The sequence below is a fragment of the Gambusia affinis genome, linkage group LG21 (genome assembly GCF_019740435.1).
Source record: "Gambusia affinis linkage group LG21, SWU_Gaff_1.0, whole genome shotgun sequence".
NCBI lineage: Eukaryota > Metazoa > Chordata > Actinopteri > Cyprinodontiformes > Poeciliidae > Gambusia > Gambusia affinis.
Window position 1 is genome coordinate 18,784,108 of NC_057888.1, and position 16,358 is coordinate 18,800,465.

General features: G+C 39.6%; 1 protein-coding gene across 1 annotated transcript in view; it reads left to right on the forward strand.

The window, feature by feature from the left end:
• Positions 1-16,358, forward strand: part of LOC122824643 (partitioning defective 3 homolog) — a 370,755-nt gene that overhangs the window by 54,405 nt on the left and 299,992 nt on the right. The gene's annotated exons all lie outside the window — the stretch shown is intronic.

Sequence of the window (16,358 nt, forward strand, 5' to 3'; positions counted from 1 at the left end):
AAAGACCTCACTATGACACCCCGCTCCGGAGGCAACCATAATATTTTGTCCTGTGGCGGAGAAAATGAGTTCTAACATCTCAGTCACCCGTTACTTGGGAGGTGGAATAAATCACAGACTGGAAGCTAAAACACTTACTGTCGCAGTTTGATTTGATATAAGAAGGCTGCTTATATCGGGAAACATTTCTTTCCTCATAAAGTGCAATAAAGTAAGAATGTAACAATAACCTGCAAGTTGTATTTGTTATGCAGGGCTCAGATAGAACCTGCTTATTATTCTCACCTACAGGGATTTTTATGATCTACGTCTGTGTTCACTCATCAAACAAATGATGGCGATAGATTGCAGAAGGCTCTTAAAAGTATAATTGTATTCACTATAATAATGCCTCCCTTCCCTTAAATACAATCCGTTGCACAAAACTCCCTTTGTAGTCACCCAATTCGTAAAAAGCATCAAATCTAAGTCTCATGTTCTATGAAGGCCTTTGATTTGTTAGGCAGCAGCATCAAAAAGGCCAATAAGCACAGCAGACGGGTTAGGGAGAAAACTTTAGAGAAGTTTAAAACAGGTTTAAGTTATAGATTAATATCTCAAATTTAGAGCAAAGACAAAGATACAACTGTAAGCTAAAGGTGAGTGTTATAGACTTATATTTTGCTGTAGTATTGTGATACGGATAAAAGTGACGATGAGAACTATTTAGCACGTTTTTATTTTTTTATTTTTTTTTAGGTAACTATATGGCTGTGACCACAAGGGCCTCAAACACAAATACTTCTTTTGAAAAACATACCTATTTTAAATAACCTTCTTTAGGATGCCACCTCATTGAAGGAGTGTAATTTATATCACTACACTTCCCACATAGACTTCATTTTAATCATATTTTTAAATTCCCCATTAATTAAATAGTTAATTAATGGGGGGAAAAAAGTGGAGAACATAGTAAAAGTAACATTTTAGTCCGTATTTTTTCTTCCTCTACTTTGTGTTAATCTATCACATGAAATCCCAGTATATATCATTTTAGTTCTTGGTCGTAGTATGACGGCACGAGAAACCCAGGAGGCATGAAGGTTTTTGAAAGACGCAGACATTTGACCCTGTCCACTGAGTGTGTTCTGCTCCCTAATTGTGATGCTGATTGCAGCCTTGTCTGCGGAGAGTCCTCGACTTCCAGCGGGCGGTTTGGCAGGGTCCGGCGTCCTTCCAGATCTTCCTCTCAACACAATCGACTGTTGTGCCACTCTTCATTAGCCACCGGCGAGAAACTTCTTCCAACTTTTAGAAAAGCTGCTTGTTATTCTCCCCACTTTTTCGCCCGCCTACATAGTTTGCACTTTGCAGGCAGCATGTTTTCGAAGGATCAAGAACGCCAATCACTGAGGATACGTTTCAACATGTCGCTTTTATGTTTTGTCATTATTTTTCTGTCACATTTGAAGTAGGAAATGATGGAACAGGTAGAGAGAGAAAGGAGCATGAGGGGGTTATTTTATTGTAGCGTACGGAGATGTTACTTGATATGAATACCAAAGAATTCGGTCTGTGTGAGCAGGTGATGCTGCCTGTGGCGTTCAGCACACGCTGACAGGTGGTCCCTGCGGTGTGTACGCTTGACTCTCCATAAGTTTGGCTGTGTTTAAACTTGCGAATGTGCACTGCTCTTTGTCTGTGCGTTTGCTTGCTTGGGTTATGCATTATACAGTGTGTTTATTTGTTTCTACAGATGAATCCGCCGTATCAGACTGTGACAGAGCGCGTCTGTTGTTTAACACGTATGATGCTTCGTCCATTTAAATGAGGTTGATCTCAGTGGGGGGGGGTCTGCTGTTTTAATGCTGAGCAGAGCATAACAACCTTGGCTTGTATTTCAAAGTCTGCCGGCTTAAAGGAAGAAAATAAGATAAAATATTAAAAGGTGAGTGCTTGGAGTCCCTTAAAAAGTTGTTTAAAATGATGCGGCTTTTGTTAGGGTGGAATGTTTCTGTGTTTAATTATTGCAAGTTTGAAAGTTGCAGCTATGTTTACAGTAGACTGCTGGTATTTTTTTTATATTGATTACAAAAGACAATACCAGTATAGTGCCATGTCTTGGACAGCACTGCCAAGACACCTCAAGTCAGCTGTAGTTGTCATGCCAGGCCACTAGATGGCACTGTGACTATTGCCTGTCATTCACCATGCATGGGCTTTTGACCCTTAGTTTCGATCATTAGTTTACACCTCATTGTAAGCAGTGACCCGTTTCAAACAAAGTGTTAATGTAACACATATATTCCTTGTTGGAAATTACGCTAAACAGAACAGGTTAAGTTGCACAACGCAGCACAATGCTATCAGCCATTGTAATTTTTGTTATCTGCCTTTGCATGCGTAGAATTAATATTACAGAGATACGTTCTGCACAAGCGAGCTTTCACACCTGCTGAGCACTTCACACCTTTGCTGGGGGTCTTACAGAAAAGTTTCACTCATGTAAACAGGCAGCTGCATTGCAATTTGCACATTTGATTTAATATATCCGTTAAGGACTTATATACATGTCATCTATCTTACAAGTATATATTTAATGCACTTTAAAAATATGTGCATCTTCAACTTTTTCACATTTATTCATGTTTCAACAACTATTTATCAATCTGGTGTTTTTTGAAGGCAACAGGTTGAACTGAATTCAGATTTAAATTCATAAAAATAACGCCATTTAAAACTATGCCATTTTCTTCCACTTTTTCAATTTTATGCTACTTTCTCCTCATCTGTTATATAAAATCCCAATAAAATGCGTCAAATTTGTGTTTGTGGGGTGACAAAATGTAGAACCTATCAGAAATAAAGTGAACTGTCCAAAACCTGATACACTCCCAATATCTTGTCAATAAGCTCATTGGCTGAACTCCACAAACAGCTAATTTTTCTGAAAGTACAACTGGGAATTCTTAATCTATACCAAACATTCCTCGTTCCACACAAACTGTGTCAATGACTGCATACCTAAGAAGTAGCATAAGAGCCTCTCCAGGGTGTCGGAGTGATCCACAGGCTGAAATAGGAGCCTCTTGTATTGTTATGGCTCGAGGCTTTCTTCTGCTTGCAATTTGCTCCAAGTGCAGCAGGGGGCACTGTGGTGTCACTGTTGCCACTTCCACGCAGGCTAATTGTTAAAGAGGGTCACATTTGTGTATGAGGACCAACTTTTTATGCTTTTTACAAATTGTCACTCCCAGAGAATTAAGTTGAAACCATCCGCACAGTTTTCAGATTTCAAATGACATTAATTTGTCCAAATTCATGCTTCGTATCATTCGGAACATCTGTCATTTCAGGTGTGACTATTTTGAGCTTATTACCTCTGCGTTTATTGTTAAAAATGTGGCTTGATTGTGGTGCACAGTGTGTGGAGGTTTGCATGTGCCGTTCCTCTGCACATATCGGTAACATCACATTACCGTCATGGTAAAACACGCCCTCCTCGTTCGAGAAGTGATGGAAACAGCAGCAGTGCAAGTCATGTGAGCTGCTGATTGCCAAAGAGTTCATCAGGGGCAATCCAGAACAATTTAACTGAATTTATAGTCCTCAAAATGACCAATATATGATGTCTCAACCTCTAAAGAAAGTTGGTGTCAAAGAGAGAGACGGAAAAAAAAAATCTGAAATGTTGAAGTTTCCAGGTGTGTGGTCACATCAGCCGTCACAGATCACTTAACAGGCTTGAGATCGACACCAGCCTTCCTCTCTCCCACTGTCACCTTGATGTAGAGAAAGTGGGAAGACTTTCTTTCTTCTGAGGCAGATGGGGAGGGAGGGATGCCCCATTTATTATCCACTGTCCCCCTCCTCCTCCTCCTTCTCTTCCTTTCTTTTCTCCACCTCTTCCTCAGACAGTTGCCTTACACCAAGCGTGAAATGGCTCCAAATGGTTTCCTTTGTCTATTGGCAGTTCTGCTGCTATGCTTTACACTAAACCTGGTGCCTGTTGGCATAGGGGAGGTTATACAGTACCTCATCCACGCTCAGTTGTGTCACTAAAATTAGCAGTATGGGGACACCATACACAGGATAAAGGTGTTTACGTCCACACTAAAGTGTCTTGCTAAAATACATATCTACATTTGAACTTTTTCTTTCATGCTACGACTAGGGACTCACAATATATCTGCTCTGACATTGTTATTGCCCACTATTACTAATTTATTTTAAACATTTGTATCGGTCCTACGAATGCAACAGTTTATATGAATTTCTATCTTCTTGCCATTTGTTTTTGGAGGAAGTGGTTCATGCAACAGTAGCTGCATTGACAATATATGTGCACAAATTGAATTTAAGAAAATAAATCAATTTTGGGGAAAAAAGAAACCTTGTTTTTTTTTTTGACAGTTTTTGTGCTAGGATGAGTTTATGTTTTGGCTGTATCAAAATTAGTGTATTTTACAAAACTGCAATGGAAACACTTTTTCTCGCAACATACGAGTGACGTGATCAACAACCGGATGTAAAGATGAAGAAGAAGACGACAGGAATTGGTAGGAGGACGATGGCACAATTTGACTTTTAATGGCTTGTTGTGTGAACAGGCTTGTTTTTATTGAATTGAATGTTTAATGGAAACATTATTATCATTTTTGAATTCAGCAGAATATCAACAATGTTTTGTGCACATTTGTGATGGAAACACAGCTATTGACAGGATGCATCGCTGGTTTAACTGATTCAGTGGTGATTGGTTAGTGAAATGTTTAAATATATAATGTATATTATATCATATCAGGCTTGTCTTCCAGCAGGGCAACAAGCCAAAAAAACACAACCAACGCTATGAAAGCAGAGATGACATCACATTTATGTACTGAAATAGCCTGGTCAAAATCCAGAAATAATTCCAACTGAGAAAGTGCAGCAAGACTTTAACTTAAAAAGCACTGTTCACTGTCTCCAATTAATTTGACTAACTTAAATCTATGAATTATTTTTCATCCACTCACAGTTAAGCAGGTATGGAGAGCCTTTTGCATTCCAAATGAATTAAATAAATACATACCGTTATTGGTAATCAATACTCCATTAATTAAATAAATGTCCCTATGAGGTAAAAACTAAATAAATATTAATCGTCAGTGAAAATGTATTTGTTATTATTATTTATATAGCATAAAGTATCTCATTTTTGTCTAGGAAGCCCATTTATTATTTAATTTTTTTTGTGCCCTCCTAAGGTCTTGCATGACTGAGTAAAGTGGCCTGAACGGAGCACCCTTGGTTTCTTAGTAAATCACTTTCATCAGTCACACAGACGCTTTGTACATTAGTCCTGCTGCTCATCCCTTCTACTGTAAAACCGTCTCTCCTTCCCTCTGCACGGAAATCTCCACTCAGCATACTTTAGCAAACTTCCCCACAACTGCTTTAAAGCCCTAAGCCCTCTGCCTCCCGACTCCCACCGTACACATCTTTGAAGCATCACTCATTGGCAGTACTGCGCAGCTCTAAAAGCTTATGCACTGAAAGCCTAATGGCCACAGCGCTGGTTAACTTTCAGGCTTATACCCCGGTTGATGAACTCCAGCAGTCATCACCACTGTCTCTCATCCCGGCTTAAACCTGCATTGTGCTGGTGAGGTTTAGAGATGAGAAGTGAGAGGACTGTCAATAGATAGCGTGAGAGGGAGGAAAGCTGAGTGGGAGGGTAGGTTCTTAGGCGAAACCTGTGAAGAGGGGTAGAAGTTGGATCTGAAAACTCTGGAATAATGAACTTTGCAGAGTCTGACGAGTGAAAACGGTTGCGAACAGACGTAAGGCGTTTTGAGTGGCGGATTACCTACAGGTTATGCAGAGTCATATAACCCTGACTGACAGGGATTCCTGCTGCACCTTAGCATGAGTCAGACACCCCTGACTGGGACTCAATGGCATTACTATGTAGAACATAAGAACATCTTTATGTTGACACAAGACTGTTTCTTTAAAGCCGTTGAGATTAAAGTACTCCAGTGGATCCGACCTGACAAAATCCTGCACAAAATATCAAACGTGACAGCTGTTCAACCAAAAAGACGACTTTGGTCTCACTTTCCTGCTGATGGCCACTTTTATGTCCCTTACCTAAGACTGTAGAAACTAATAAAGCATTGTATTGTATAAATTATGTATGGATGATTATTTGGACTCTTGTGACAGATGCTAAACGTCAGAACATGTTGTTTTATGGATCACTGCTTAAGTATAACATCCTCCTGGTTGTAATAATTATATTGTTTAATCAGAAGAGAACAGGAAAAACATTTTCAGCACAAATTGGACCCAGTACATTCAGCCTTAGCCAGAACAGCCAAACAAGAGTCTTAGTCCAAAAGCAGCAGTCTGGTGATTTAGTGCTGTATGAGTGGAAGAAGCTTGGTAATTACATTTACAGGTAGCAGCCCAACATACCAAAGAGTTATTGAAAAGATGATTCTCTTAAAAAGGATGAATCTTCCTGTGTGATAAATGCCTACCAGTACCAAACCAACATATATCCAGAGTGATGTCTTATTTTTTTCCCCCTTCAAGCATTTTAACATACAAATGTTTGCAGTCAGACAACAAAATGAATATAGATGTTTAAGACAATGTCAAGTTTTATTATGTAGCACATTTAAGAAGATCAGTTGACTAAAGTGCTTCACTTTGGTCATAAAACAAAACAGTCTTTGATCTCCAAACTTTAAGGAGAAACCAGCTAGTTGACTGGAGTGCTCTCAAAGATTAAGGAGATCACATAGATAAGATGGGACTAGGCCATGTAAAACATTAAAAGTGAGCAATAATATTTTAATTCAATGCTAAGCCAAAGCATGGACAACCTTGTCCAGGTTGTTGAAATTCAAATATTGCTCCAATTTGGCAAGAAGTTACAGTGGATCTGTTTGTCTGTTTGTCTAGGAGAGAATCCAGTTTCTTTTCTGCAGTTTAACTACTAGAAGTAGTAGTTAAAAAACAAGAACCAGATGACTTTAGTCTTCTTTTATTTATGGTTAGAAAGTTTTATCGTCACCCAAGTTTTCAGTTCAACCAGACTGTTTAATAGGAGCGTCGGTGCGCTAGTGTTTCTGGATGCCATCAGCAAACCAATGAAAACGTTCATTGTGTCTCCTAAAACTAGATTCCAGGGGCAGAGAAATGGTCTCTAGGGAACCCAACATGGAGAGAGACTGCTGAAGAGGAATAAGCCTCTAAATTGACAAACACTTGTGCATGGGAGGTATGACTTGCACCTTTAATACTGATAATATGTTCCAGCCAGATTAACAAAATGTTGTCTGTGGTGACAAAGGCTGCTGATAAATCCAAAAGCAATAAATCAGCAGGATTTCTGGGGTCTGCTGAAGAATATCATTAAAAGCTCTTCATGATTGGTCAGTCACTGATTAGATCAGATCAAACAGAAAATCTACCGACACCAATCACCAGCTAAGTTACCAGTTTACGTCAACCAAACTAAACGTCACACTTAAACTGATGAAATATGCATATAAGAATCTCATATTTGTTGCAAGTTTGTATAGGGAAGTCGGGCTTAACAGACATTTGACCAAAGCTTCATCATTAGTTGACTCATACATTATATGTGAGGGGTTGTGTTGCCACTCTAAATCATGTTTTTCCCCACTTGCGTTTATCTCAACACTTCCTCATTGTTTTGTAACAGCTTCACCTTCCTCTAAAATGTTTCTCTGTGTATGTCATAAAGATTCAAGCTTAGTACAGTCTAGATATCCATATAGAGTTGATAAAGTTATATTCTGTGTTTTTGCTTGGGTGAATGGGGAATATTCTACACCTCACCTCTCTGCCCACACAGCCACTGATATGTAGATGATTGTGCAATAAATGGCTGTAAATTGTCCTGAGATTGCCTTTTTTTTTTCTTCATCAGGATGAGCTGGCCCCTCAGGCTCCGTGTAACGTGAGCGTGTTATATGGTTGTTTGTGTGAGCTGTATTCACATTTAAACATTTGATACTTAGATTTCTGTGTGTTTCTTCGCATTTTCAGAGCGGTTTCCTGCCGGCATTCGGTTACTTTTCTGCATAGCTAATATGTTTTTCCTCCTCCTCATGTATGTCTGAGCACAAATGAGCAAAGGCTTGTTTGCCAGACTGCTTTATGTGCTTGTCACCCTGCATATCTCCCCTGCCTTCTCCATTCTCCTACATTAGCTCATGGTGCAGATAAAGAGCCGAGATAGCACACCCTATCGAATCAAACAAGCTGAGGAGTGGGCTTGGAGGGCAAACTCCATCCTTCCTTCCACTCCTCTCCCTCATTCTGCCTTCCATCCATCCCCATGTTAAACCAATTAACAGTAATTACTGGGCCACCCCAGGCACAGCTTCTTTCTGCTAGCTTGGCTATTTTGTACTCATCACCACACCAACACAAAGGGAGGCTCTGAGATGCTTCGAGAAGAAGGTCATTACTGTTTATTAGGGAAGGAAGGTTGATTTCCCTTGATGTTCCCTGATGATGAGGCCTAGTGAAGTTTTGACGGCATGTTTGTATAGCTGACTTTGCATATCAGCAAAGTCAGCTGATATCGAGTTTTTTGTTACTGGTGTGTTAGTATCATCTATATATTCTGTTGTTTAGTTGCAGTTCACTACATTGTTACGTTCATGTTTTGATAAGATTTTTATGGCATTAAAGCAAACCAACTGTACACTCAAAGCTCAATATGTAGAAATTTGCCATTTTTCCTCTTATGTAAGGTAATGTGAACAATGGTACATTGCAAAAACACAAAATGTGTGGTCTAGTTTGTAGTGCAAATATCTTAATACACTTCAAATAAGGCAGAACTAATTTAGAAGTAATTTATTAAAGTGTATGCACAATTATGGTAGATCATAAGCTAACCAATTCCTTAAGCTTCATCAGTACCAAACTGTCATACTCATGAAAAGAAATTGCTTTGAAAGTTCAAACCACACCTGATACCAGCCAGGCTCAAACCTGCCACAAGCTAGACCACAAGTTTCACTGTCTACAGTTTACCATATTTTACATAACTATGGACTGAGAGGGTGCTGACCAAAAAATAAGCTCTTGCTCCAAAATGGACATCTTTAAGCTTTTTTTTTTTTTTCAACAAACCAACTGCTAGATGTTTGAAACTTGGACAGAATAGGTCCACGTTTCAATTTTGTCCACAATGAGGAAGTGTTGAGATAAACGCAAGGGGGAACACATGATTTAGAATGGCAACAAAACCCCTCACATATAATGTATGAGTCAACTAATGATGAAGTTTTGGTCAAATTGCTCTGTGTTGTATTATCCTGAACACGCATGTAAACGGGTTTTGCAATAGAGAAGGCAGGTGAACATTTGGTTTCTCAAACCAGTTTTTAGGTTAAGTTAAGGTAGGGGGATTTGTTTTCACGACCAGCATTTGGAAATGGAGCTTTCATGAGGAAAAGTCACCATTAGAAAACTATTTCCAGGTTAAGACAACTGATGTACAACCCTCAAAGCTAATCAGATTCCAACAGTGTGATATGACCAATCATAATCAGTAATTATTGAAACTAGAAAACTCCAGTTTCCCTAGAGTTTATTTTAATCTAATTATTCCTACCTTTTTTCCTTATTTTTCAAATACGCACATGCTTCCACAGACTGATTCACGATTACTGAGAGAAGTCCTGGGTCGTGCTCTGGTTGGTATTAGATGTGAGCACGAGGTCACATTCCTCTTTATTACCTAGTGACACTTCCTGTGATGAAGTGGGTTAATGTGCACAAACCCAGTTGACACTTGACTCATGATTATGATTATTCTCACACACGCACACATATGTCTGCACAGCTTCACCCACATGTCCTCCTGCTTCACAGGGACCATGATCTCATCATATGAGAAATCCCCCATTGCCATGTGAGGTGGACACCTTGTTCCTGAATAATTTAAGCAGTTATATATTGGGAGTCTTGATATTAGTGGATGATGCCACCCCTTGCAATCATGTCAGCTTCAATAATAGATGAGAGGTGGGAGTATTGGTGCCCATTCAATAGTTGTGGGATATCTGATGAGAAAATAACTTTTTACCTTAATTTTGTAAAGACATGTTGGATCTTAGTGTGTCTGAGGGTAGACATCAGATGGTAATTGCTTTTCTTATCTGCTGATTTGATAAAAAATAATTATTGTACTCTTTACATTTTACATTGATATAAGCAGAAATTCAGTGTATTCCATTAGGATTTTATACAACAGAAAAAACCCCAAAATGACATATTTGTTTAACAGAACAAATATGAGTTTATGAGCCTCCTGGTTGCTACTCTGATTGGTCCAGTTGGTCCACCAAATGTTTTTTTTTGCAAAGGAAATCAATTGGACTTTATTTTATTGAGAGGTATTGGAAGTGAGGACTATTGCAAGCAAACACATGCCACCTTTTCTGTTTTTAATATTTTGTTTTTTGAAAGACATATTGTTTCCTTTTTTTTTCCCAATTATGTTCTGCTGTGTGTTGGCCTGTTGCATAAAACCCCATCTTTTTTGTAGCTTGACAAAATGTGAAAAGGTTCCAGGGGCTATGAATACTTTATAAGGTACTGTGTAATACTCACCGACCTGACTTGTCTTTGCATCATGTTTTTTGTGTTGGTGCTTAGTGAAGCTTGTATAACCTGGTCAAGAAAATCCATCTGCTGTCTAGTTGGGGAGTCTTTTATTTTTTGCCTCTCCTTTCTGTTTGTAACACATAGTCACCCATGCCAACACACGCACACACACACATAATCATCCTTATGTTTCAATCAATCAGAACTTTGAATTGACTTCCATTTATTTTGGTTACTCCATTTATGCCTAACCCTCACACTTACCCTAACCCCTAGTACATTCCTAACAAAAAACTTAATTCACACCATACCTCTAAATCTAGAAGAGCTTAGTTCAAATAAGAAAAAAGGCAGTATCACAAAACATGTCCTCACTATTCAGCATGAACAAGCACACAGTCAGTTGCTCAGGGTTCAGCTTGCATCTCCCAGGTGCAGGTGGCTCAGAGGTCTTATGGCTTCAGGGCTGTAGGGGAGCCACTGACCTGTAAAAACCTCCAGCTCCATAATGTTCACTCCGGTCCATGGCTAATTTAATAAAGGCCATTCAGACAGACTGTAACCAACATCTGTCTGCGTTCACGCATCACCTCTCGGAGTCACGGGGGCCACAATTCACGCTCAGTTACCGCTTCATTTAGGTTTTGAACAAACTGCCATTTAGTGCTCCACAGTACTTTGGTTTTTAGTGGTTAACCGTGGCTAAATGCTATAATATCATCTTTTACTGTGTGTTGTGACTATGGAGAATTTTCCACACTATGAGGGCCTCTAATGATGTCAGTGTTCAATGTTATAGTTTTAAAGTAGAGAAGAAACTGTAAGAACATGAAATAGTATGTTCCAAATGCTTAACTGCTGAGGCAGTTTACAAGTTTTCTACGAAGCCAGGTGGAAGGAGCAATAGGTCAATCAATCATTTTGAGATAAAAAGAGGTTAAAGTTGACAAGAAATTTGAAAACATGACCATTATTGGAAGTCCTTATTAAAAAATAGTTTAACACCAACTCTAAAGCTTCAAAAAGGCAAATAAAAAAAAATACAATTAGAATAAATATAAATTTTCCCACTTCAATTGTTTTACCCTAATTAAAGTGTCCAAATTTTTTAGATCCTTTATTTGTGCCCTGTCACTTTATCTGCGGAGGTTTATTGGTGTGTGTGGTCCAGTAAAAGACAGGAAGTGGTTACAGAGTTCTGGTGAATAAATAGACACCAGATCTCAATCTCCCTGTGTGTTCAGACTGACTGTCGTGCTTCCAACCGTAATGCATTGGCGGAAACCTTGTGAGGTAAGTCCTAACTTCTTAGAAACACAATCAGAAAATAAATCTCAGATTTGGGCCAAATCCAACACATTTCACCATTTTTCTGAGTATGACATTACAAACTCAAAACAAATATTCAACAGGTAATGTTTCTGCCAAGCTGAGGCTCATCTTCATTTCTCCTACTTTTCTTCTGCCATCTGTGGGTGACAGAGAAGAGGTCTTTGTCTGAAAATGCATGGGGTGCTGGGTGGAGAAGATGTAGAGGATGGGAAAAAGGGGGGAGGTGAGAGGGGTAATAGGAAGGATATCAAGTTTCTTTCCTCCCCCTTTACTCCTTATGCTGTCTCCTTGTTTCCTGCTTATCAGTCCTCTGCACTTCCAAATTAAATTTGTCCACAGATGGGTGAATAGTGTGGTGGTGGGTGGGGTGGGCTATATGGAGGCCCCTGAAGAGCTGAGCTGGTCGTGATGATGACAAGCCAGATGCAATCAGGGATTGGTCCCGGTCCATGTATGAGTCTGTGTGTGTTATGTGTGCGTATGTGTCTAAGAGGAAGGTGAAAGGAGCACCCTTCCACAGAGATAAACATAGTGTAGCATCAGTGGGGCCCTCGGGGCAGAGCAAGTGCCCACTTCCTGTCTGCTCTTTGTCCACTCACAGAGGATTGATTTATCTCTCCTCCACAAGCTGACACATCAAGAGGAAGATGTTGCGCTGTATTTTACCGGCTCAGTTCGAGCTGCAGCTTCTGTCAGAGAGCAGATGGACAGCAAATGAAAGCAAAAGCATCTCGAGTGAATGCACTCAAGTCGCAACTGTCAGGCTCTGAAACAAAGGGAAGAGTTCAGGAACACGTTGCGTAAGATATCTTGTGTTCTGTTCTCATTCAGACGAAGCAAAAGTACTTTGCTGGTATTGCTGTATTGTACACTACTGAGTTAAGGCTTCTTTTTACATGATATAACAGCCAGTGATAATATGATGTAGGAATGGGGGCTACATAAGTGCTTTTGTGTGTAAGAAAAACAACAAAAAACACACAGATTGTATTTTGTGTGTTTTGCTAGTAATTGCTAGTTTTGCACATAACGTAGTAAAAAATTAAAGCAAAAAATAGTACTTGTTGTCCTGTGTTACCATGTGATCAGAAAACCTCAGCGTAAGCATTGCAAGTTCATCATTGTTTGCTAGCTTTCTTGGTTTACTCGGATACCTTTGTAAAAAGGTCAGCTCCCTGTGGGTTCCACTGTGAAAAATAACCCCAATATTTGGCTTCTCCTTCTGACAGCTACAAGTGCCGTGTCCAATTTCTATTGTCGTAGACAGGATACAAACAAACCCAGAGCTTTTGTTGGACGTGAAGCCTTCAGCATAAAGGTTACTCCTAATTGAGGAAGCATTCAGCCTTCTGTTGAGATAAGAAGCAATATAGTCGGCTTTGAGACGTGTTCCGCGTTGGGACATAGCGTTATAATAGGCGTCTGGTATGCCAACGCACAACCTTCCGCCCACTCAAACCTAAAATTGCGAATAAAAAAAAATAAAAAATCTGCTAAACAGACACGGCGTGACGCAGACACACGCTAACAGTTTGGAACGAACACACATGGGTCCCTGGATGGCCTGTATTGGTCCTTGGTGATGAATGGGACAAGAGGCTTGAGAGAGAGCGAGGCCTGGGTTGGCCGCATGACAGAGCCATTGATTCTGCCTCTCTGTAACTCACACACACGTGTGCACGCACGCGCGCATTGTCTGTGTACTTGGTGACAATGCTCCTTTTCAGACCTCTTAATCTGCCTGACATTGACTAATTGAATTCATTAACTGTCTAGCTGCAGGCCTTTCTTTGTGTTGCTAGTTATTTACAGGTCCATTTAAAAAGTAACAATCCAGGAGGAAATGTCAGGTTATAGTTGGAATGGCAAAATGTGAAAGCACGGGCTCTGAGGGCTTATTCCTCTGTGTGTGTGTGTGCGTGGGCGTGTGTGTTCATCATTAAGTGTCACACTTTGAATACACGTGTACTGTTTAACATCCATGAATGACTTAGCGCACAGCCTAGAGAAAGTGGAGGAAAGCTCACAGTTCCTCCAAACTACTTTGTTTTATGGCCAGATAATGACAAAGAAATAAATCAGAACCTACTTAACGGTTTGTGCGTGCGCGTGTTTAAGTGTGCGCTCATGTCACGCAGGGTTAAACAGCCTATAGGTGGAGGGGTTCTCTAGGGAGGGCTTTAATTCCAAGCCAAATAAAATCCTACATCAAGTGTGGCTTCAAAAGTTATCCCCGAGGCCCACTTAGGAAAATATCACCGCCCCATTTTCCAGATCCAGGGAGTTTTCAACTCTGGGAAACTGCTTTCACTTCACTTCCTTAGGTTATTATCTAAACCGTTTGGACATGTAATGAAATATGCCGTTCATACGTTCTCGTTAGTTTGCCAAGATTTATTGAATTATCTTCAGAGTGGGAACATTTCAGAAGGTCTAGCTTACTTGTTTTACAACGTTTACTAAGTTTTTTTCTTTAAGACTTGAAATACCCTTTCAAGTATTTCAGAGTCTTTGGTACTTTTTCAATTTTTCAATAAAAGAGGTGTTTGCTACATACACCTCTTTTATTAATAAAGAAAAAAAAAAGTTTTGTCTAAGTATTGCCTTGCATGTCTGTACATTTTTCCATCCCCAAACCATCATAGTTTGTTCCGGGTGCTTTTAAAAGTTTAATTCACCTGAGCTGTGGAGCGCTACAGCTCCCCCAGAGTCCAAAAGGTTCTTCATGATGGTGTTCAGTAATGTTCTCCGACAAGCTACCTTCAATGAAACCCTTGAATTGACCCAGTTCACATTACACACAGGTGACGTCTACGTACTATCCAGGCAACTTTGGAAGACATTTGGGTGTTTTCAGATTGAAAAGGCTGAATACATGAGCGCTACGTTTTCATTTTAAACAAAAATGTAACAATACATATTCTGAGGTGAACAATAAAATTTGTGGCTGAGATGTGACAAATGGCGGGGAAAAAAGTTCAAGGGTAGTGATGCATTTGCAAGGCAACGTATGTTTTTTTTTTTTGTTGTTGTTTTTTTTCCTCCCCACCAGGGGGTCTTTTGTGGGCTCTAGAGTCCCTTATATCACAGTAGGCCGACAGGAAAGGGGGATGGAGAGGGGGGGAGACATGCGGCAAATGTCGCCGGGTCCGGAAATCAAACCCGTGACGGCCGTGTCGAGGACTCAAGGCCTCCAAATATGGGTCGTGCTATCCCCTACGCCACCACAGCTTTACCTTACCAAAGGCAACGTATGTTTGATAATGAAATTTAATTTAACCCAGGGCTTACGAACCTATGGCATTCCAAATCTGGAGAGGTTGTTATATTTATTTCTCTCTTTGAGCACTATCTCTTCTCTAACAATAGTTAAAATCACAAGTTTGTCACACAGGTAAAGCTATTTGTATGGTAATTTCTACAAGTTTCAAGCCAGTATACTCCAACAGTCCAAAGGTGCCAAACCAAATGGGAACTCATCTTGGATGGGATCAAAAAAAAAAAGCATGACGTTTTGTAGAAGAAACTGGAAACGTCCATGAATTCAAAGTATTGATTCATCATCCAGGGATCTGTTACACCCTTCCAAAAGTACTTCAAAAACAGAAAGTAGCTGCACAACAAAAGTGAATGACTACAAAGTAGTTTTTCAAAGAGCATACAACATATGAAGCCCAATTAACTATAGGATGGGGAGCCCGGCTTAGGACTACAAAGCCTTTTGTTCTGGAAACCATGTGCATACAAAGTATTTCAGAGGTTAGAAGTTGCAACTGAATAATCTGCCTGTCTGAATGAAACCGTTCAGGCGACTGAACAATAATTTCCGGTAGGAAGACTGTGAAAATAAAAATAATCACCGTTAAGATACAAGACCTTTGTGACATACAGAAATTGAAGGTTTTCGAGGATGGATGAAGAAATTAGTTCCTTAATGAGAAACATCTGCAAGGTGATGTGAACCCATCTAGTTGTTATACCTTATAGTGGATGACATTAAGTTAACTTTCCTCTGAAGATAATAGAAAGCATGTAGAATTATTAGGAGTGTAATGATACTTTCAGCTCATGAGACAAGACCGAACATGATCCTGGGTTCACAGCAATGAGACTTGAGGAAATTAAGTTTCACAAACTTAATCAGTGCTTTAGTTTGTAGCCAAGTGTCAGTGCCAATCTCAAACATAGTGTCGAGTGTAGCATACATTTTCATATCCAAGAATCTCTTTAATAGTTTTGTCGATGTTGGATCGTGATATAACCCATTTTTTTACTAAATTTCTACTGTGTCCATATTACTGTTGATGCTTTTAAAGTATAGAAAATCACTGTAAGAACTGGAATTTAAAATTTTACCTCGAAAGCGGCAGAAAGCTGTTCTAAATTATATTCCTTCACAGATC